At 34.6% G+C, this 23,359-nt stretch overlaps 1 protein-coding gene across 2 annotated transcripts in view; it reads right to left on the bottom strand.

Annotated features, from left to right (window-relative positions):
- PPFIA2 (PTPRF interacting protein alpha 2) overlaps positions 1–23,359 on the bottom strand; it is a 389,252-nt gene that overhangs the window by 124,442 nt on the left and 241,451 nt on the right. The gene's annotated exons all lie outside the window — the stretch shown is intronic.

The following is a 23,359-nucleotide window of genomic DNA, read 5'->3' as shown; positions in this document are numbered from 1 at the left end:
TTGTATGACTTTTGTACAAATTTCTTAACCTCAAGTTCATGTTCCTCTGCTCTAAAATGAGGGATAATAATATCTAGTGTGTTTGTACTGTAAAGTACTTAGTCAAATATGATGTATATTAAACATGTATTATGTGTAATGATAATGATGATCATTCATCTCTTCAACTTTATCTTATTCATACTTTATGTTCTAGCTTACAGAAGGACTTGTAGTCACACACAATCAAAATGCAATCTTGGCTGTGAATTTTTATATTCATTTGGGATGCCCTTTACGAGATAATAGAAAAAATATATATTGGTCTCTGCCCCAGTTTATGCCACAGAGCTCCTAAAACCCTTGTAAATTCCTAAGTGGTAACACCTCTCAGAGCACCTTCTGTTCTAATGGGGGACCCTGAATAGGTTCCTGGATGAGGGTCCATCACCAGAAGGACCAAGCCATGATTACAAGCCTGGAATTTTCAGCCCCATCCTTTATTCTCCAGAGAGGGGACAGGCACTGGAAATAAAATTAATGATTGATCATGCCTTTGTAATGAAGACTTCATAAACATCCCAAAAATACAGGGGTTGGGGAGGTTCCACACACCAGATCCACAGTGACAGGAGCTCCTAAGCTTGGGACCCTCCCAGACCTCACTCTCCATATCTTTTCATCTGGAGTTCATCTGTATCCTTTATCATACCCTTTAATAAATTGGTAAATGTAAGTAAGTGTTTCCCTGAGTTCTGTGAGCTGCCCTAACAAATTAATACAACCCAAGGAGGTGGTAGTGGAAGCCACTGGTTTATTATGTCCATTTAGTCAGATGCACAGATGACAACTTGGACTTGCAAATGGCATCCAAAGTGGATGGGAGTGGTCCTTTGAGACTGAGCCCTTAACCTGTAGGATCTAATGCTAATTACAGGTAAACAGTGTCAGAATTGAGTTAAACTGTAGGACATCCAGCTGGTGTTGCAGTGAATTGCTCAGTAGGGGAGAAAGTCCCACAAACCTGGTGTCATAAGTGTTGTGAGTGTGGCAGTAGTGTGAGGGCAGAGGAGAACCACAGGAGGTAGTTGAGAAGTTTTCCCTACACACCCTTCCTCCTTCTTGACTGACTGTCAATCATCTTTTAGGTCTTAGCATATATGCCACTCATTTGGGGATGGGTTCTGGGACCATCCTCCTCCCAAATATTCAGGTTATATAACTCCTTAGCATTTTCCAATAACTCCTGTCACACAAATGCTCACTAGGACAACTGGCTGTTAGCCCATTTTGACACTGAGTGCCTTGAGATCAGAAACGGTATCTGATTATTTATTCCCAGTTCTTAGTATACTAGCTGGCAAGTAGAAAGCACTCTAGAAATATTTATGGAATGCTGAATGACAGCAGACTATATGAATGGAAAAGATCTATAGAGAGTTGTAAAAATTGGATGGAAAAGTACTTGAGAATGTATACAAGGAGAAGAAAATTAGTTATCCACGTGGAAGACGGTATGAACTTGAAGTCTTTCCCAATGTTCATATTACATGATTCAAGGTTAAAAAGGAGCCCTGGGCATGGAAGAGCTCACTGGGGAAACAAAGAAAGAAAAGAACAAGACATATTGACATAGCCTTGTAGGATATTCATAACTCTTAGTGTGAGGAGACAAAGCAGAAGGCACAAAAAATTGTAAAGGAGGAGAGGAACAGGCTCACGGATGGGCAGCTTAATGAAAGTCTACAAAGGATATTCTGTAAGTATAAAGTGATAGGCAACTTCATTGTGTCTTAAAATATTAAAAAATATTTACAAGTATAGTGTACTCTAGATAATGATTCAGGTGCACTGAAGTATACACTGTGTTTATATGCTTTAGACTTAGAATAGATCGACATTAGATGGAAAGTGGAATTCTAAGGGTATCTAGAAATTTATTACTGCCAAGAAAGTTCTTAAAGTGGAAACAGCGAAGCAACATAAATTAGTTTAATTTTCATTTTGTTTTTCTCTCCTCATCTTTCTGAAAATGTTAATACAAGGTTCCATGAAGCTAGATAAGGAAGAAGACAAATAAACAGGAGCTTATAAATTAGATTTCTAATTAAGAACTGCTAGCAATAACAATAGTTGCTGTGTGTTGAACACCTACTATATGCCACATACATGCAAAGCAATTTACATATGTTACCTTATTTAATCTTCCCAATAACTTTATAGATTGGGTATTATTATTTTTATTTCACAAATGAGGAAACTAGTATAAAGGGAATAAGTAATATATTTGAGGTCATCCAGAAAAAGATACAACAGAGATAGGTTTCCAATCCAGGTCTGGCACCTTCAAAACTTATGGTTCTTAAGAATTATGCTATAATGCCTTTTGAAGATTAATGAAATGATTCACTGCATACAGAATGCAAATATTTATTTAGGTCAGGACTACAGTTCTGAGATCTGATGATAGCAAGGGAATTTACCTGCCCTGATCTGTCAAAATGATTTAGACACAGATGTCTTCAATTATTTTTAGGAATAAAAATCATGCTGTTTACATTATTTATCATTTTTATTTATAACTCTTTTGTGGCACAGGCATTTCAATTTACCTTGAAAATTTCCCGACTACTTTTTAAAATAAATCATGTCTACCCCCTCATGCTAATTCTCCAGGGATTTTCATTCTGATGTTTTTAAATTCATATTTGCTTTTACTTATCTAACAACAGCTTCCAGACAGTGCCCACATCTAATTAACAGATTCTTTTCATCTATTTTTACCCCAAACTCAATTAACAATTCCAAGAGTGAGTCTTACAGAAGTCTCACTACACCAACACATAATTTGCTTCTACACAGATACTTATTCTAATTTAACTGAATTCCATGCTTAGATTTCACTGAGGTTACAACATGAAAAAACAAAGAAAAGTAACTAGAAGAACAGTAGGGATTTACAATTTACGCTTAAGCAACTCTCCAGACACAGTAATTTGGATTTGTGTTGTTATATATTAATTGGGAAACCATAAAGACTGAGACATCTATACAAACAGAATTAGGGACACCAAGCCAACAGCTATGTCACTTTCCAACTCTGGTTTTTGCACATAAGATTTATAAGCATCACTGAAACATATTAAAACCAGTAAAGCAACTTCATGTAGTCTACTGCAGTTTGATCAGCTCATATGTAACATTCATTTTCAATGTTTTTCAGTGAGAATGGATAGACTTTGAAAGCTTGTGAAACTGAACTGGTCAAATGAATGATCAAATTGTCTTGATATGAGAATCAGAGGTTTGCACTGTAAGGATTCACCTCTTGTCAAGTTCAAAAAATGGTTATTTAATTAATGGTTTAATGAATGAATTCATCTATCCTAATGAACGGCCAAATAGCTCAGAGGTGGGAAGTATAGGTTCACTTGGTGTTTGTTTAGAATTTTTACCACTACACTATCTCTATTCAGTCAACAAGTATTTATTGAATGAATGAGAACACACTACATACCTTTATTTTTAATCTCCTCCACTTCGGCTGACCAGCCTTCCCAACTCACATTAGATGAACTGACTGGGTGCTAAAATTTAAATGCACGTCACCAGTAAGTTTCTGGTGACCCTTTGATGAAAAATATAGTACATGAACAGTATATGAATTTTGGCTATTTCCAAATTTTACATCTGAACTGATTTTGTTTATACCTAAAGACATAAAGTTACCTTGTCTGACCATGGAATCTAAGCTTAGTTTTTAATAATAAAAAAAATTCTTTTATAAGTAATATTAAAGATTTTTAAGACCATTCTTAAAGCAATAACTGGCATGTAAAACTGTTATTTTTAGTTTTAACTTTAAAACAATGGTTGCAAGAGCAATAAAATTTTAAATGTTTGCTTAGATTTGCTTTTATACTGGATGGTTATGATCTCTATTTCCAACATAACTATAACATTCAACAATAATAATTTCAACAATAGCTATATTTTTAACATGGTTATCAATACGTAATTCTAATAAAATTACAACTATCTACCAAATATCTCTATTTTGTCTATCTCATCAGGATTGCAGTCATTACATTTTTGGACTTCATTACTCTTTATTTTTATTTCCACTATTCAAACAGTTCTCTAATATTGTAAGTAATAATACAATCAAATGTTGGCATTTTCATTAAAAGCATATAAATGGCTTCAGAAAATACAAAACAATTTAAATTGGACAGAATTAGTGGAAACTGTTAAGGCTCATACTGCTATTATAGTGGATTAACAGCTAAGAATGGGATAAGATGAAAAAATAGTAAGAAACATGGCCAAAGGAAAGCTGTTAATGTGGTAAAGTACAAGAATTAATCCAGAGAACAAAAGAAAAATGAAGTCCTAAAAGAGTTTCCCAGAAGAGTCAATAATGGGAAAACACACACCGAACAAATTTTATTTTTCACTGCAAGAAAGCAAGCCTCAGTTAGAAATATAAATAAGCAAACAGATAAATGAGGAGGGTGGAAAATATTCATAGAGGTAAACAAATGACATTGAGACACGCAACACCGCGTGTCAAACAATAGCAATAATTCGGTGTTCGAGTGCCCAGAATGGTGGCCACAATTTAGTTGAAAGTTTTGTATGTCATGGAAAAAGCACATTACAATCACTTCCATCACTCAGGAAGATGCTGTTGCTAGTAACTTCTCCCCTCCCCAAAGAAGACAGCAGAATCTTATATACAAATAAACTAAGTGTCTATTTAATTAAACAAGGAAGCCATTAGACTGAGGTGGCTCTAAAGCCAGGGTGACCTACAGAAGCAAACCAAAATCTAAGCCTGAAATGCCTCAAGGCTGGGAAACCAAAACGCTGGGGGCAACCAATCTCAAACAGCCAACCAGGCTTTCAGCTATAGCCACTCAAATCATTCCTTTTCTTGGCTTTTGCAGAGTAGACAAGGCTTTCCTCTAGCTCCTACGGCAGAGCACTCCTGACCACTTCTGGATTGGCATTGCTTGATTTGAATTGACTTTTTTTTCAAATAATCTCTTACACATTTTTAATATGCCTCAGTTTATCTTTTAATACTTTTCTCACAATCAAGAAAGCAAATAGGACTTAGGAAAGGTACTGATTATGATAAAGTACTTCTTGACAAAGAACAAAGGCTTCCTTCCTCATAGTGACTCCCCTCAACCACTGCTGCTAAACCCCTTACTCTCTAAAGTCAGAATAATCAGAATATGCTAATTTGGTTTGGGCTTCAGCTAAAGGCAGAGGGACAACTGACTGCAGTAATTATCCCTTCTCCTCCAAATAAATAAAAAAGAAAAGCACAATAAGGAGACCAAGTTAGACTGAGAAGAGGGTCACAGCAAACTAAACAGTCTAATGAGACCGTACATGATCAGTTTGCAGAGTAGCAAGTACCCTTTGTGACGAAGAGTCTCTGTCTTCAAAAGTCCCAATGTTTTTTTTTAATGAATTATGCTAAGACATGAATAAAAGTTTCTTCTTTAGTTACTGCATGTTTTGCTAAGTAGTATTAAAATTCATCAAGCAAATACTGATTATCAAATTAATAAAGCTAAGTCTACATAATATTAATCACATCTCTGTCATCTGTTTATTCAAGCGCAGCCCATCGGCTGTCAGGAAATTTGGGATGTTTTGGAATTGACATTCTGTTTTAGTAATCCAAACATGCTATAATTCCAACAACAAATATTTGAATCTTAAAATATCACATTAAAATTCATCTCTGTGATCTGAGTACTAACCAGGCTTAGGCCCTGCTTAGCTTCAGAGATCAGAGAAGACAACCGGTGCATTGGGGGTGGGGGTGTGGCAATGGGGAGTTGTGGCTCAGTGGGTATGAAGTTTCAGTTATGCAAGGTGAATGCGTTCTAGAGATCCACTATGCAACATAGTGCCTGTAGTTAACAGTATGGTACTGTGGACTTTAAATAAGTTAAGAGGTGTTGAAATAACTTTCTAGGCCCAAGACAGAGCCACATCAGCAAACCAGAACGGAGGTAACTTTTGTGTCCCTGTAAATGCCCTGCTTGACAGAAAAGCAGTATATGCAGTCTGCCCATCCCCAAACACCAACCTAACTCTGGACCTTCTTACCCCAAACAAGGTGAACAGTGTGGCCTCAGCCAATCAGATAGTTTCCATTTTTCTCTTCCTTGTTCTTTATTCCTTATCTTACAAAAGCTTCTTGCCTTCCATTCCAGTTTGCACTTCTCTGAAAAGAGACTGTCCACTTCATGAAGTGTTTAAAATAAAGTTGGTTTGTATCACCTAAATTGTTTTCTTTAATAATTTTTTAATGGAGGATAGATCGCATGTAAGTGTTCTTATGACAAAAACAAAAATAAAAACAAATCAACAGAAGAACACAAAGATATTTTTGGAGGTAATATGTATGTTTAGCACTTTGACTGAAGTGATGATATCATGAGTGTATGCATACGTCCAAACTCATCAAAATGTATACTTTAAATAAGGGCAATTTTTGCAATAACATATAATGGAAAAATAATCTGAAAAGATATATATGTATGTATATGTATAGCTGAATCACTTGGCTGTACACATGAAACTAACATTGTAAATCAACTGCACTTAATTAAAAATTTTTTAAAAATAAAAATAAAAATAACTTGAAAAAAATTTAAAAACAAACACACTATACTAAAATCATGCTTAAAAGTCAAAATGGCCAACAAGCATTTAAAAAAAATAAAATTAATCTCTTTGGGGATGGACTATACTGCCGTTGTAGCATGTAAGATTTCACCTCCTCAGCCAGGCAGGGGTAACACTGTAAGTACACGCTCAAGGCCTTGTGTTTTTTTTTTTCCCCACTCCAATCAAGGCAGAAGTGAAAAAATTGTAGGCTGTGTCCTGGAACAATTCCTTTTAGCTCTGTTATGCTAAGAGAAAGAGTCTTAAAGGAAAGAAAAGCATTTTAAAGTGCTTGAAAGTACTTAAGAAAATGTAGAAGGCAGAAACAATATCCATTAGTCACTCTTGCATATAACAAAGCAAGCCAGGGCAATAAAAAGGATTTATCCACTTAGCTCCTTCCTTAGAAATTACAAAAGCAGCACACTAAACCCATTATTCTGAACAATTTCTTTTAAAGTAATCCATGTGCTAGTTTCTAATGGTAATAATCTTAAGTTATATTCATTTACCCACATTCCAATTTTATTTTTATGTGATTTTTTATATGTGTACATAGTATAAAATGTCAGAATGGGAAGGACCAGAACTTACATGCTCTTTATACCTTATGGTCATGGGTGAAGGAAAGGAAGTTCACAGAGAATGAATGATAAACCTTTTCCACTGCCTAATAAGTTACCACCTAGTCAGTCCCCCTCGGAACCTCAGTTCAATCATCTTAAAAATGAGTCAAACAGTATCATGGTTAAAAAGATAAACGTCAACATCAATAACAGTAATATTTACTGAAAGATATGTTGTGCCAAGCACAGTTTTAAGCACTCTACATATATTAACTCACTTAAACCTCACATCAACCTGAGGAGGTAAACTCTATCAGAGTTGAGGTAATTGAAGCAAAGAGGTCACAAGGAAATGCCTGTAGTCACAGGGCTAGTCAATGGCAGAATCTCCCCTGGGTGGAGATTACAGCGCCGGTTTGGCTTATTCCTTTCTTTTCTTGTCACCCCCACACCCAGGGTAGAATACATCCACAGCACCTGATTCAGTAATCTACACAGAATGAGGATTTTGTACTTGTCACTTTCTCCCCAAGTGCCCACACTAACTTCTAACTGCTCTTTACTGTCCAGTTTTCACAGAACATTTCATATTTTTGCCTCCTTCTTTCTATTGTGATACATATCTCACTGTGTTGTAATCTACAGTGTATTGGTTGGTTCTATGTCCTACATTTATGTCATATTTAGATCAAGATTCTTACTAGCAGTTCAACATCATCCATGATGGTTCTTAAAAATGCAGATTCCATTTTAATGAATCTGAATTTTAGTGCTTTTCCAGGTGACCCTTATACAACCCTTCAGTTTGAAGACCAATGCATATGAAGTCTTCACATACAGAAGTTTTTTTCCTTGTCTATTGCTATTGCTCTCTGCAGGCAGAGGCAGCAGCCCAGGGAAAGGCTGCTGAAGGCTTGTGACGGAGCACACAACCTAAGTGATCATGGCGCCCAGGGGTGGCCAACTAAGCCTGTCAGGCTTGCAAGCTAAAAATAGTTTTTCCATTTTTGAATGCTTAGAAAAAAACCAAAAGAAGGATAATACTTTGTGACACATAAAAATGATAAGAAATTCAATTTTGAGTGTCCATGATTCCATTTTTATTGGGACAAGGGCAAGCTCGTTCATTTACATAGTCGTCTGGTCACTTTTGCTCTGCACTGGTCGAGTAGTTGCAGTAACGAGCTTCTAGCCCACAGAGCCTAAAATATTTACCGGCTGGCCCCGTAGAGAAAAGTCTGCTGATCCCTGGCGTAGTGGCTCGTATCCATCCGCCTCTTTCTTTAAAAACTTTTCAAGTGGACGCAGTGAAAGTCAGAATTGAACTCTACTTCCTGAGTTTTAGACTCATTCTTTCTATCTGCTTTCACATATTCTTTCTAATTTCATTTAAGTCAGTAGAAACATAGGATAAATTGTCCCTGAAATGCAATGACTTAATGAAGTGAATTTTTTTTTCACATACTCTTCGGTATACATGTCTCTAAATAAGAATGTCTTAGATAACACTGGTTAGTAATATTACAAAAGAACAGAGAACAGAAAGAAAAAAAACCTTTAAAAATAAGCGTGGATTATACTTGCAATACTTTCTGTCCATAGCTCTGTAATTTGTTTTCTAGAATTTTTCTACACCTAAAATTATTTTTAAATTCATAAATTTTCCAGTATAAGCCCTTTGAGGACAGAGAGTTACTTCTGACTTGGTCACTGGCATGTCCTGAAGACCCAAAATAGTGCTTGGTACTGGTCCAGTAGATTATAGAGAGGACTAATTAAGAGCATGAACTGTGGAGTAGAATTCTGGTTGTACCGCTTTCCTCTTCTCAACTTAAACAAGTTATTTACTGTCTCTGGGCCTTAGTTTCCTTTTCTATAAAATGATAATGTTTGTAAAAGTCATATAGCTTATAAATGGCAGACTAAGGTGTCCACTCATGTCTGTCTGCCTCAAAGCCCATGATTTTTCTCTACTAAATCCTTACTCTCATTCTCAACTATAGGCTCAAATCAGAATCAAACTATATACATAATTTTTTAAGTGTAGATAGCCAGGTCATATGCTAACAATGAATCAGAATTTCTGGATACATTTGTGTTTTTCAAATGCTTTACAGGTGATGTGGTGTACAGCCAAGATTGAGAATTATTGCACTATTGTGGACTACCTCTCTGTTTCTCCTCTTTGGTGAGAGGCTGTTGTGTATAAGAAAGAATCATTTTTTTATAAAAGGATTTCAGTGGATTTCTCTTTTTCTAATACTGAAATATTCACTTACTTTCCTCCTCCAGTCCTTTTTATTCTTGATACAATGGAAACAATTGCAAACCCATCCAATTCCTCAGATAGAAAATAGCTATACCTCGGGAATCATTGGGAAATAATGAATACCTTGTGAAGAATTTTTAAAAGGAGGGATTTGAAGAAATGAATAGACTCAACAGAAGAGCAGTTGCTCAATTATTTGCTAGCTGTGTATTTCAGGTGAGTTACTTCAAACTTTAGAACCATGTTTTCTGCATCTTTAAAATAGTGACAGGCCATATAAGGTGACGAGGCAACAGCAGGATCTCAGTATATTCTCACTGCTAATAACAGGGTTAACTCTTGGTGTGGGGATCCATAAACCTGATGGTGAAGAGAGGTAAATGAAACAGCCTGGAAGTGTGAGAAAATGCAGCACTTAAGTGCATGACCTGGCCCAGTGCCTCAAAACAGTTGGTTCCCCCAAAACATTTCTGACACTATAATCTAACTGTATTGCAATTTTCTCTCAAGAACACTGTATTTTCCCTCTCGCTCCCACCATGCATCTCTCTCTCTCTCTCTTGCTCACGCTTTTTAAACTGATTTTATAAAACTTCCTCAACACATTTCCTGATTCCACTTACAGGTTTTTTCCTCCTTATCTCCCAATTACAGTGTTTTCTGAGTGTAAAACAACATATTGGCTTTATCAACAAGTTATTAAACAAGGAGATATTATCAACACTATGTGTTCATTAAAAAATCTTCACTTAGGGTAGACAGTTAAGATGATCGGAAGTAGTAAAGAATTCGGCTTTGCCAGAAGAGAGGTCAGACCTTTGCCTTCAGCTTCGAGGAGGTAATCTGTGTCATACCTGATAGGAATGTCTTTGTTTAGGATGAGGTCTGGCTACAGTGGATCTTCGGATGGGGCTGGTCACACTGAATAGTCTTAAATTGGAGACTAGTTATTCCAGAAAGACCAACCATATGATTTAGGAAGCTTTGTGTTAACCTGGATGGCAGCTGAGTTCAACCAGGTGGACAATCAATCAATTATCCTTATGGAATGAAATTTCCATTAAAAACTCTGGACACTCAAAGCTTCAGTGAGCTTCCCAGGTTGGAGAATTATCACACATCAATTCTAGGAGAGTAATGTATCCTGAGGACAATGGAAGCCTAGCATTTGGAACCCTCCAGGATTCTGCCCTATGGATTACTTTGGCTAATTTTGATTCCTATCATTTCCCCTGTAATAAGCCATAAATGTGACTGCAGTAGCTTTCAGTGAGTTCTGTGAGTCTTTCTAGTGAATTATCAAAACTGAGAATGGAATTGGGGACCCCATAAACTTGCAATTGGTGTCAGAAGTGAGGCCAGTCTTGTGAAGAACTGTGCCCTTGGACTGTGCAGTTTGGCTAAAGGCTAGTAATAGAGTTATGAATTGAATGTTTATGTCCCCCTAAAATTAGTATCTTGAATCCTAACCTCAAATGTGATGGTTGTAGGAGGTGACACCTTTGGTGGATGATTAGGTCATGAGGGTGGAGCCCACATTAATTGGATTTAGTGCCCTTATAAAAGAGACCCCAGAATCTCATTCACTCAATCTGTCATGTGAGGACACAGCAAGAAGGCACCATCTACGAACCAGGAAGCAGGTTCTCACAAGACACAAACAGGCCAGGTCCTTGATCTCTGATTACCAAGCTGCCAGAATTAAGAGATAAATGTTGGTTGTTTAAACCACTCAGTCTATAGTTTGTTATAGTAGCTCCAAAAGACTAAGGCAAATATATAGTATGTGATAAATACCAGCTGATCAAATTTGTGATGTTTTCTGCTAACAAGTTTTAAAAAATAAAATCTTAAGCAATCCAATTACTAATTACACACACATTTACTCATACATACTCATACACAAACAGAGAAGAGCAGTTCCTGCATCCTTTCTGTCCATCCATACTTTTCTTTTTAGTCTCCCAAAAGTTCACCTATTTGGAACTTCAAATCTCTCAGCACTTGAGATGCACTGTTCTTCCTTGCCAAAATGAAATGGGAGTAGAGACGTGCCGCAGAAATCCTCTCATTTTGTATAACTTGAGATCTCAGAATTTCTACACTGAAAACACAGGGACCAAAACAATGCTCTCACATTGTTTACTTCAGGTCTCTACGCAGTTGCTGATACTGAAATCTACACCAAGGGAAAACATTTAGATGCAAGGTTTAAAATCCAGTAAACAAATTTATCCAAATAGCTGCAAATGGCATCTAGATGTTTTAATGTATCTTTTCTATAGAGTAAAATATTTAATTTCAATCCAATATTTGGCAATTTAAAGGGAGGCTGATTTAATTAATTGACTTAATATGTCTTATTAATTAAGTTAACACCTGTTTTATCTGTTCATATAATGACCCTTAAAATAATCCACAGAAATTTAACAAAGAGGTCATGATGAATTCAAATACTGGTAGAAGGTAAACTGTTGATTTAGAGACACAGATTTCATATATAGAGAAATGTTATTAAGAAAAAGACCAGGCAGCCTTGTGGGATACTGTTATACACTCAAATTTGGAGTCAGATTTCCTGGCCTTCGGTTCCTGCTGACTAGTGATTACATGCAAAACAATACACTTGGTTCCTTGAAGCCTCAGTTTAGTTTATTTGCAAAATGCTAGTAATAATTACATTTTTCTCATAGGTAATGAGTAACTGAAAACTGTGTGTGTGTGTGTGTGTGTGCACGTGCGTGCGTGTGTGTGTGTGTGTGTGTGTGTTGGGAGGGTATGTATAGTACTTAGCATCGTGCCAGACACACAATAATCTCCCTCAAAATTGCAGATGCTATTATTTTTACAAACTGCATAAATAAGTGAACTGAAAATTCATTTTAAAAATGCATGTAGTGCTACAGAAGCATCCTATGAACAAATAAGGTATCTGTTTATCTAATGGAAGGAACTTTAGTTGTCAGTATAAAATGAAGTACTGTTACATTGTTTTATCATCAAGTCCAAACTGTCCACAGAAGAGTGTTTATCTACTTAACTAATAACTAGCTGATATTCACCTTTTAAAACTAATAATAGCAATACAACTTCAGTACTTCAAGTTTACGAAGTGCTTTCTCATAAACTATTTCACCTAAATATCATGACTTCTTTGAAAGAAAGCTTGGTCCAAATTTATTAAAATTCCATTTCACAGATGAAAAAGCCGAGGTGCAGAGAGGTTAAATAAATTATTAAGTGATAAATATAGGACTCAACTCAAACTGAAATCTTTTGACTTGAATTTAATACTCCTTTTTCTTTACTATGTGCCTTGCTAAATCTCAGTATTCCATTTAATTTTTTGAAAAGATAAGTAATCTTTCTCAAATTTTTAACTTTAAAATTAATGAGAATACTCTAGTAAACACATGGGTAAAATGATATGGGTCAATTTATGATGCTTATTATCAAAATATTACTATAAAGCATAATCTTGCTATTAGTAGAAAGAGAAAAAAACCGGTTCATAATCTCCAAGTGCAAAGGTAAAACAACCAAGCCTCCTATTACAAGAAAAACAAATCTTATACTTTCGTCAAAGAAAAAATTCTAACCAAAACAAGAAAGAGTCTGTAAAGATTTGCAAACAGATTTCAAACATTTCATACACAACAGGAGACAATTTTAAACTATATTTTAAACAACTGCTTCACACAGGTCTTGGAAATGATAAAAATAGTGGAAGTAGCAAACAGCAATTTCTTTAGCTCTTTTTCATTGTTGGGTTTTAGCATATGCCGTTGTAAGACATATTGATTTCCTTCCATTTGGGAAAGATTCTTTGTACTGGAACAGTACAATTATCAACGGCAAAAAAGACTTTTTTATTGGTGATAATAACGAGTAATTTACAGTTTCTATACTTATCTTTATAACGCGTATCATCGTAAAGGAAATTCTAGAGGTATAATAAGGAATTGGAGGCTTTTGTGAATAACTATGGGTTTGACAATGCTGAAACTTTGAGCTTATCAATATAAAGCAAAAAAGGACATCCTTCAACTACAATTAAACTCTTCTATGAAGTAAAATCAATTAAAAACTATACAACTTTCTAACCAAAACTGATACAATTCCAACAGGAAGAGTGGGTTCTTAATGACTGGGTTTACTGGAAACTCGGAACAGTTTTCAGCCAAGCTAAGAACATCATGTCAGAGAATTTTAGATTGTCTCCAAGAGATTTAAGTTAGAAGCTGCAAGGATGCCACTGCTTTATGCAAACACTGTTGTCATTTAAAAAATACTATTTTCTGATAAGTTTAGCCATGTGACTTGCTTCAAATGCTAATAAAACACGAGAGCTGTATTTTACTTTCTGTTGGAATGTTAATTCAAAGTTGGTCATGGAATTTACTAATAATGAAAATAGTTTCATTCATTTACTAATGATGAAAATAAACTAATAAGCTGAATTAGGATATGTGGTACATATAAACATGCAGGAAAAGAAAGCTGTTGTAAGATCAAACATTTTTATAAAAGCAGTGAGAGACACTCTGCTTTTATCTCATAGAACTGGGAAAGAGAATTAAAAGAACAAAAAATGAGTAATTGGCAAAGGGTCTATTAAATTAAATAGTTATCAGTTTTAGGATTCTGTAATAATTAAATTCAAGAACTTTTTTAGTGGTGTCTTTTTCTGTATCTGGACAGTTTTTATTTGAAGAGAAAAATTACTTGGTCATTTCATTAATTCTGCAAATAAGTTATCCTATAACTTTACATGAATATTGCTATTAGTTCCCCCAAGGCAAATTTTTCTAGTAAGTACTACTCAACAACTTTTCCACTTTCCACATGTTTTTCTGGTTCATCTTCAACTATCAAATTTCCTTCTAACTAGTTAAATGTAACTGAGATTATAGAAGCTTCCTGACTTTTATCCACGTCAAATTTCAGGGAAACATTTCACCTCTGGGTCAAAGTTAGTTGTTACTTTCATATTTATAGCTCTTCCTTTTAAATTATGGTGAATAACAGAACTTCATAGATTTAGATAATGAAATATCTTGGTGAATCCACATAGTTTCAGTTCATAAGTGCTTTATTTAATTTTCTGGGGTAACTTAATGAGAACTTCCTCTGGGTCTACCATCCCACACTAAAAAAGCCTTGCTTAGTCTTATTGGCTCTTTGCCATATTCTCCATTACTTTATTTTCAGTCTTCCTAAACTGTTAGAAGTTATTCTGTTCTCACTTCCCTTAGCAGATAACCCGTTTCCTTGGGAAGACCCTGATATAATTCCTATCTCTTCTTTCCTTTCCAAATCAAATCTTCATTCATCTCTACACATTCCCTTCCCCTTCCTGCATTTCTCAGCAGAAGGAGTTCTACTACTTGGCATTATCCTCTTCTGTGTTGCCCATCAAAATGATCCCTTCTCCTTTGCTTCTTCTTTCTCTGCATTGGCTATAAGCATTTCCAATAGGCTGTCTCTCAATATTGCCAACTTGTTTAGCTTTTAGCCTCATCTCCCCTTCATTGCCAAACTTCTCAAAGGAGTATTACTTACTGTCTCCCCCTTTTAGACTTCTAATTGATTCAAATTCTTTCCATCACAGCTATACTCCTGTCATTATAGTTTATTGTTTCAATAAACTGTCTTTGCAAATATTTTCAGGGAGCTTCTAATTGTAAATCTCATCACCTCATACTAGACATAATCCTACATGCCTTCATGAAACATTTGACACTATTAACCACATCCAGTCCTTACACTTATAACTTTCTCTCTCTCCCTCTCTCATCCTCTGCCTCCTCCTCTCCCGCTTTCCATCTCCATCTCTACCTCTATTATCATTTTTTTGCTTCAAGGACTCTTAACTCACAGGAGTCTCACATCTCCCTTTGCTCCTTCTCAGCCTTTTACTTGCTTTTTGGGGGTAGGGTTCCACCTTTGCCTGTATCTATCTTTTCCACATTTCCATGGATTCCACAAAGTACTAGTTCTTAACCCAACCCAAAGGATGGCTGTGATGATTAAATGCATAATGTATTTAAAGCAATGGTCATGTTGCAAGGTCTTATAAGACCCCCAAATATGAATTTGCTACCTCTAGCTCCTCTCATCATTCTGACCCAATATTCTTCTGAATATTAATAACAACTGATTTGCCTATAAATGTTCTTTAATTTTTTTCTTAGGAAATTAGACTTCAGGAATAAGGCTGGTTTTAGATGAAGTAACATGAAATGCTAATTTCCTTAAGAAAATTCTAATTGAAAGTTGATAAATTCAGTAGTTGGAATAAACATAGAATGAAAGCAACATAAAAAATATAGTTCATCTAAATGTGCCAGTTCTTTTTATTTATAATGCAATCATGTGAAAAGCTTTTAAAATAAGCACACCTGTGTATTCACTGAAAACTAGTCTGTCAATTGAATTTTTACTGTAGCTCCTGAATAATCCATTTTGTCTGGTTTAATTAAATAATGTAAAAAGTATATGGGCTTCTGCTAAAGGAGAACATATTGTTAGGATGTAATCTATTCCTCTTTGCACATCCCTTTACTGTACTTTTTTTGTGGTTTTCCAGTTTTAAGCAGTAACAAAAATATTCTGCAAGAAATAAAGACTTTATTGTATTTTCTGTGTCTAAATATGCTGAATTCACTTTTTTATAACAATGTCCTGGAAAATGTATTTAATGTTAACAATATAATCTGCCTGTGGGGAGCTATTCAAAGAGGCATAAAATGACAGCAAATTTTTCATTATGTATATTTATTTATTGACAACATTATTTTGATTCTTTCATTTATATCTATATTTTTCATTACTAAAGAACATAAGAAATGCCAGACTGGGTAATGCCTCTGTTCTACAGAGCTCTGCATTTTGCGACACTAGTCCCATGTTTGTTTCAAGAAACTTGATTTTTCACAAATCTGAACTAGAAACACGGTACCTTGACTATCATGATATATCATATCACATCAAAAATATCATTTTGTCTTTAACTTTTGGACAAAAATATCATTTACCTTTAACTTTTGGAGGTGCCAGTGGTCTGCAAAATTAAAAATCTGACTATATCTCTTCCCTTTTAAGAAATCTTTGCTGACTCACCATTGTATATAGGATGAAGTTCAGGCTCCTGGCCATCCCTGACTCAGACCTGCCTTTCCCTGAAGCCTTGTCTCCATCTCTACCACTGCCTGCTTCCCTTTTCTTCCTCCAAATCCACCTCTTAAGATCTTTGTAGTCACCCATCAAATTTTAGGTAATTTTCTTTTTCCCTAGGAAGATTTTAAACTATCTTTTCTAGCTTTATTGAGGTAAAATTGACAAATAACATGTGTAAGCTTAAGGTATACAATGTGAATGTATATGTATATATTATGAAATGATTACCACAATAAGGTTAGCTATCATATCTATTACCTCACATAGTTAACGAGGTTTTTTGTGTGGTGGGAACGCATATGACCTACTCTCAAAGTAAAATTTCAAGTATAGTATACTATACAGTATTGTTAATCATAGTCACCACACTGTACATTAGATGCCCTAATCTTACTTTATAACAGAAAGTTTACATTCTTTGACAAACATCTTCCCATCTTCCCCAACTCCCCACCTCTCCCCAGCCTCTGGCAACCATGAATACACTCTGTTTCTGTGAGTTTGACATTTTTAGATTCTGAATGTAAATAAGATCATACAGTATTTGTCTTTCTCTGTCTAACCTATTTCACTTAGTATAATGCCCTCAAAGTTCATCTTCATTCATGTTGTTGCAAATGGCAGGATTTCTCTAAGATTTTGTAACACCATCTACTTTTCCTCATTCATGCCTATACAATTAATTACTCTCTTTTATAATACTACTAAAACTTATACTTTTTTCATTCATTGTGGTAAAAGGTGTATAACATAAAATTTACATCTTAACCATTTTTAAATGTACAGTTAAGGGGCAATAAGTACATTCACATTGTTATGTAACCATTACTGCCATCCATCTTCAGAATTTTTTTCATCTTCCCATAAACTCTGGATCAATTAAATAATAACTTCCCATTATGGTTACTTTTTACCATGTCTGTTTCCTATAAGAGACTTGAGAGAAAAACTACTACTTTATGAATGTCTGAGTTTTATTAACATATTTATACCCAGTACTTAATGCAATGACTGGGAAACAGAAAATGCTCAATAAATGTTTGTTGAATTGATGTGTCATGATCAGAATCACATATCAGATTATTATGTTAGCTAGCCATATCGGTCGACTTTCCAGCTCTACTCTATCCTAACCCCACACTTTACAAAAAGGAAAAAAAAACATATTTTCAGTGGTTTTCAATTCACCAAAACAAAACTCAAAACCTAAAAACAAAACAAAACAAAACTGTACCTTCAGTACTTTCTCATTTCATAAATTCCAAATTCTGAGCATGGTATTCAGGGTTGTCAAGAACCTGAGTCCTTTCAACCTCTCTCTATCTTCCTCTTCTACATCTTTTCACATCTTGATTCTTACCAATACAATATCATCAATTATTTTTGAAACAGGCAATTTCAGTTTTTGTTTTTGTTTTTTTAAATCATAGTGTTTGCTCAGCCCAGAATGTTTCCCTACAGTTTTGAAACCAAATCACCCTTTTCCTTCGAAGGGCAAAGAGAATGGCGAAGCCTTCTCTGACCCTTTGGTTCAGAATAAAGACCCTTCTTCTCTGCTCTTTTGCACTTTGTTTGGGTCCCTGTTTTGTACTTACTTAGTTTTGCACTAAATTACATCTTACTTATATGTTTATATGTCTGCCTCCATCACTAGAGGACAAACTACATAAACATTATGCATAATATTTCACCTATCATTTTGTTTTTTATTATTTTTTCCTGTCAGAGACAGAATTTTCTGCTCAATAATTATATTTTGAAAGAACAAACATTCTGATAATTTAACGCATCTAATCAATGTATTGCTGTTTATTGAGCATACCTAAGGTTGTTCAGACTATCTATTAAGGGACTAGCCAAGGAACAATGTGAAAACACTGTATAGAATGAACTCTATACAATGCAATTTGACAGACATGCATTGATCACAACGCTCATATCACTGTACTGAGTTAAACACAAGTGAGCCAGACATAGTCCACTTTCTCAGGGAACTTAATCTAGGCTTAGATGGGTATATAATTAACTCTAATACTTGTTGAACAGTCATATTAAATGCTGAAGCAATGCGATTAAGTAATTTAAACTAAGAAGCAATAACTTCTAATAATAATCATAAAAGATTTCATTAAAAAGGTGATGTCTGAACTTGAGTTTAAATGAGAAAGAATGTTTTCAAAGGGTGAATTGAGGTTGTAGAGGCATTCCAAGAGAGAAATTAGCGTAAGTAAGATTTGAGTCAGGAAAAATGTTGCTCCTTTCAAAAACAATGAATACTATAATTTAACAAGAACTTCGAATGACTTAGGGCAGTAGGAGTAATGGGAATTAAAGATGATTTTTAGGTTAGGACTACTGAAGAGGTCCTCAATAGTATATTACAGGTCTAGTAATAAATATAATTATGTTACTAGCATATATAAATTATATCATTGTGTTATATATACCATATATTAATATGGTATATATTACATTACATATCAGAAAATATTATTTAAAATAATTAATACAATTAGAGCCTTGCTTAGCAGGCTTAACCTTGAAGAATTATATAGCAGAAAACCTATGATAATATCTCAGTTGAGAATAGTGAAGATCTGAACTATGGTGGTTTTAATGTATAAGAGAAAAGATGAGAGTAAATACACGTAGGGTAGACTGTGGACATAGTTAAACGTATGCATTGCAACCACCTGAATGTAGAGAGTTAAGACAAATTCAAAGATAATCACATTTTCAAGTAGGAGAGGACAGTGGTATTTTAGGAGAAATAACTTCTCTGGGCTCACTTGTAAAATAATAGTAATACCTAACTTTCAGTATTAATCAGCAGACAGATGTATATTTAGCCTGGAGCCTAGAGATTTTAAGTACTGAGTAAATATTAGCTGTTGTGATTATTAAGTAACCAATAGAATAATCTAATATGAAAAATGGCATCTGACTCTAAAATATCTTTATTATTTCATTTGTTTATAAATATAATGAAATTTTTTAAAATCAAACACTACTGAAATATATAGTGCATATACTTGCACATCAAAGACAAGTAATAATAACAGTTTGGCATTTATACCTAAATTTTTTTTTCCTAGTCCCAGAATAAAGTATTATTATTATTTGTATTTGTGCAAGATTGGGAGCATTCTATGCAACTTCATTTTTTTTGTATAGTACAACGTTTTGGATCTTCTCCTGAACTGAACAGTTATCTCATATTCTTTTTAATAAGGCTGTCTATTTCACTGCATTTATGTGCCATGGAGAATCTAAGGGGACCCTCGGGAAAACTAGGTGGACATCCAGGCCCATCAGCACATATGGTGTCTTCTTGTAAATGAAAAAAATTGGCCCCTGTAGGAGGTTAATGTCCCTTTAATGCAGGTCTTCATTATCAGACTCTAAACTGGAGTTTAATCCTCGATTAACCCCTGCTGGACACCTGTGACAGAGAACAATCTGTACGACCATTAGCAAAGCCCAATGTTTAAAATCGTTTGTGGAGTTCAGAAAAGAGCACAAACTCTGAGCTAGAGATTTGGTTTCTTTTTCACAGAAGTCATGGTAGAAGCTTTGGATGGGTGAGAAATGGATGAAGTCTCCCTGGGAGAGCTTTTATATACAAAAGTGTTAAAGGGTGATAACTCCAAAACTGTGTGTGAGAGCAGGATAAGGGGTGAGAGAGATACAGGGAGACAGAGATGGAGATGGAGATAGAGGGAGACAGAAAGAGAACAATGATACATAGATGATAGAATAAACTCTATTAAATAGTATACTTATGGTAGAATAAACTCTACTGGATCATCTTTCCTCTCTATATATGCACACACACATATATATAGATGTATATATATGTATGGATGAATATATCAAGGTATTACTTGCAGTCCAGAACTCCTGCTTTCTGATTACTCCTTTATGAATCTGGAAACTGAAATAATTCAGAAAAATGTCTGAATAAATTCCTTAGTGTCTGAACTATCATTACCACTAGCAGAAATTCAGGAATCAAACTGCTTCTGACAATGTGGATCCCTCACCTCCACATTTGCTATACAAATTCAGGAAACAAGTAGATTTGATACATTTTACATGATACATGAATACATTTTAACTTTAATTTAAAATGTGAACCATGAAATAAAATTTTCCACAACCCTTTGCTTAAATACACATATGCAGGACTTTTGCTGGTACTGAATTGTTTTTGTCTATATTACATATTTTGGTTTGGTTCTTAAGAATGTGCTCTTAAATCATTATCATTTTTTTCTCCCAAAATTTGCTCTTTATTTTCTAAAATGTTTTCTTCAGTTACTTCCTCTATGATCCACATTCTATCTAGTTCCCTTTCTAAAGCTGCAAATGGTATGAACTTTTCTAAACTTATTTTGTCAGGATTCTAAATGTATCTTGTTATCATCAGTACAAGATGACAGAGATTTCTTGTAACAATTGCTGTTACTGTAGAGAATCAACTCAAACTGCAGGTGTCTTCTGATTTTTCTTATAATTCATTTTGAAATACAAATTTCATTATGAAGGAAAAGTTAACTTCTGCCTATGTACTCTCTTTTTAAAAAGTCACTAATTATTTATAAACAATTTATTATTAGAAAGCTCAGGTTAACTTTGGGGTTTTTTTTTTTTTTAAGTTTTTTTGCTGGATTTTTGATTTCCTAAATAGAGATTTGGGTTAAGCCACATGGGAATTTATTATAATCAACAACAACAAAATATATTAAAGTTAATATATGCTTACTTTTATACAGTGATTTAAAAGATAACTGAAAGCATTCAGAAAGGCTGCAGTAGCTGCACTCATGTTAATGATTCAAAATTTATTTAATCTATGTAGAAGCAGTGAAATGTACCATACTGCCTACTAGGGACTACACTAATATTTGAGGGCTAAACTATATTAAAGACAACAGTCAAAAATCTTTCCTCCACTTTTGTTCTCCAGTTTGTTTCCACATTTTAAGTTGAATTGAATTCTTTAGTTGCTGTTTCTGGAGCAAATTTTCAGAGCCTCACTTAACCTTATGGAACATTTTTATTTCAGCACTTTAGCCAAGGGGTCTCGACACTTTTGTTCATGACAAATAGAAACTTCATCACTGCCATATTAAGCGAGGTTTTTATATTAGTGGTCACCAAACCTTCTGTTTATCTTTAGCAATAACGTATTTCAAGAGATGCACTCAAAAGCAATGTAAACATCCGGGAAGATCAAAATTAACAATGACAAATACAAAATGAACCAACATTTAATGTTTTTCTTCCTGAACATTCCAGGAATAAGCATATCCACTCTGTAGATAATTTATCTGTTCTCTTTCATGAAAGAACTGAGTCCTCCTTGTCAATACTCATTATCTCAGCAGTTTTTCTCTTCTGTGATGACTGAGATGTACCAATCTACCAATTTCTTATTTCCATTTAATTTGTTTTTAAGCCATCCCGTTTGCTAAACTGATTTGGTCACCAAAAAAGCTTTGTCTCTCTGTCTCTCTCTTTTTTTGGCAGGGTAGGGGGAGAAAGATTATTAGGTTCATTTATTTATTTTAATAGAGGTACTAGGAACTGAACCCAGGACCTCCTGCATGCTAAGTGCTGCACTCTACCACTGAGCTATACCCTCCCCATCTAAACTTTCTCTCTTTTTAAACTGCTGTATTGTGATGAATGCTTTTAACACTGCTAGCCTTTAATTCACATGAAACCCATTCTTCCTGTTGTTAAAAGTCCATTATTTCTAAAGTTTAAATTGTTAAACCTGGAACAAACAAAAGCATTATCTAGCTTATCTGACTCATTAAATTGGCCTACCTTATTTTAAAACACAAGGGATTTTGCACTAGATAACATTTTTTAGCATGGTTGAGAATGCGTATTTGTGTGTGAAATGTAAATGTAGGTATTATTTTGTTAAGAATCCCTTTGGTAAGACTTATAATTAATGACTTTAGCCTCCCACTTCCTTAATTATTTAAAAGTAGGAAGATTTTGCTAAATAGTTTTAGTATGTCCTCTACAAATAATATCTGTAATTACATTCCTGGGATAAACTTCTGGAAAAAAGGTAGCCTTGTAAATAACTGTCAGAGAAAAGGAAAGAGAGAGAAAAGGCTAGTTTAGTGGCCTAAACACATTTAATTTGAGATCGATCGATCGATTGATCGGTCTGTCTGTCTGTCTGTCTATCTATCTATATCATTTATCTCTATCAAGTCTAATGACCCAAGTTCATGTATATACAAATAACGAAAAAGTAAAATCTTATAGAGAAGAAAGCAACTCTTTAAATATCATAGATGATTATAAAATACTTCCTTAGAGTCATGAATGAGAGCAAAAGAGTAGATTCAATGATGCCACTAATCACAGACACAATGCTTTTTTAGAAGACAAGAAAAATAAGGACCTAAGGGAAATATATTTATATCTCAAATGAGTTAACTTCATTTCAACACTTTGTAGATATAACAGATATTTGACATGTTTTCCAGTTTGGGGGCTGTGTTTTACTTCTCACAAGGACTGGCATTCTGACTGCAGTCTTTCTATGTCTCCCATCTCCCTAACTCTCATGTTATTAGCTCTGGATGATTTTCCTTTCATCTCTGGATGATTTTCCTTTCATCTCATTTCAGTTCTGAATCACTAG

Source organism: Camelus ferus, chromosome 12, assembly GCF_009834535.1.
Source record: "Camelus ferus isolate YT-003-E chromosome 12, BCGSAC_Cfer_1.0, whole genome shotgun sequence".
NCBI classification, from domain to species: Eukaryota; Metazoa; Chordata; class Mammalia; order Artiodactyla; family Camelidae; genus Camelus; species Camelus ferus.
Note: the sequence above shows the minus strand (reverse complement) of the source record. Positions and strands in the feature narration are given on the sequence as shown.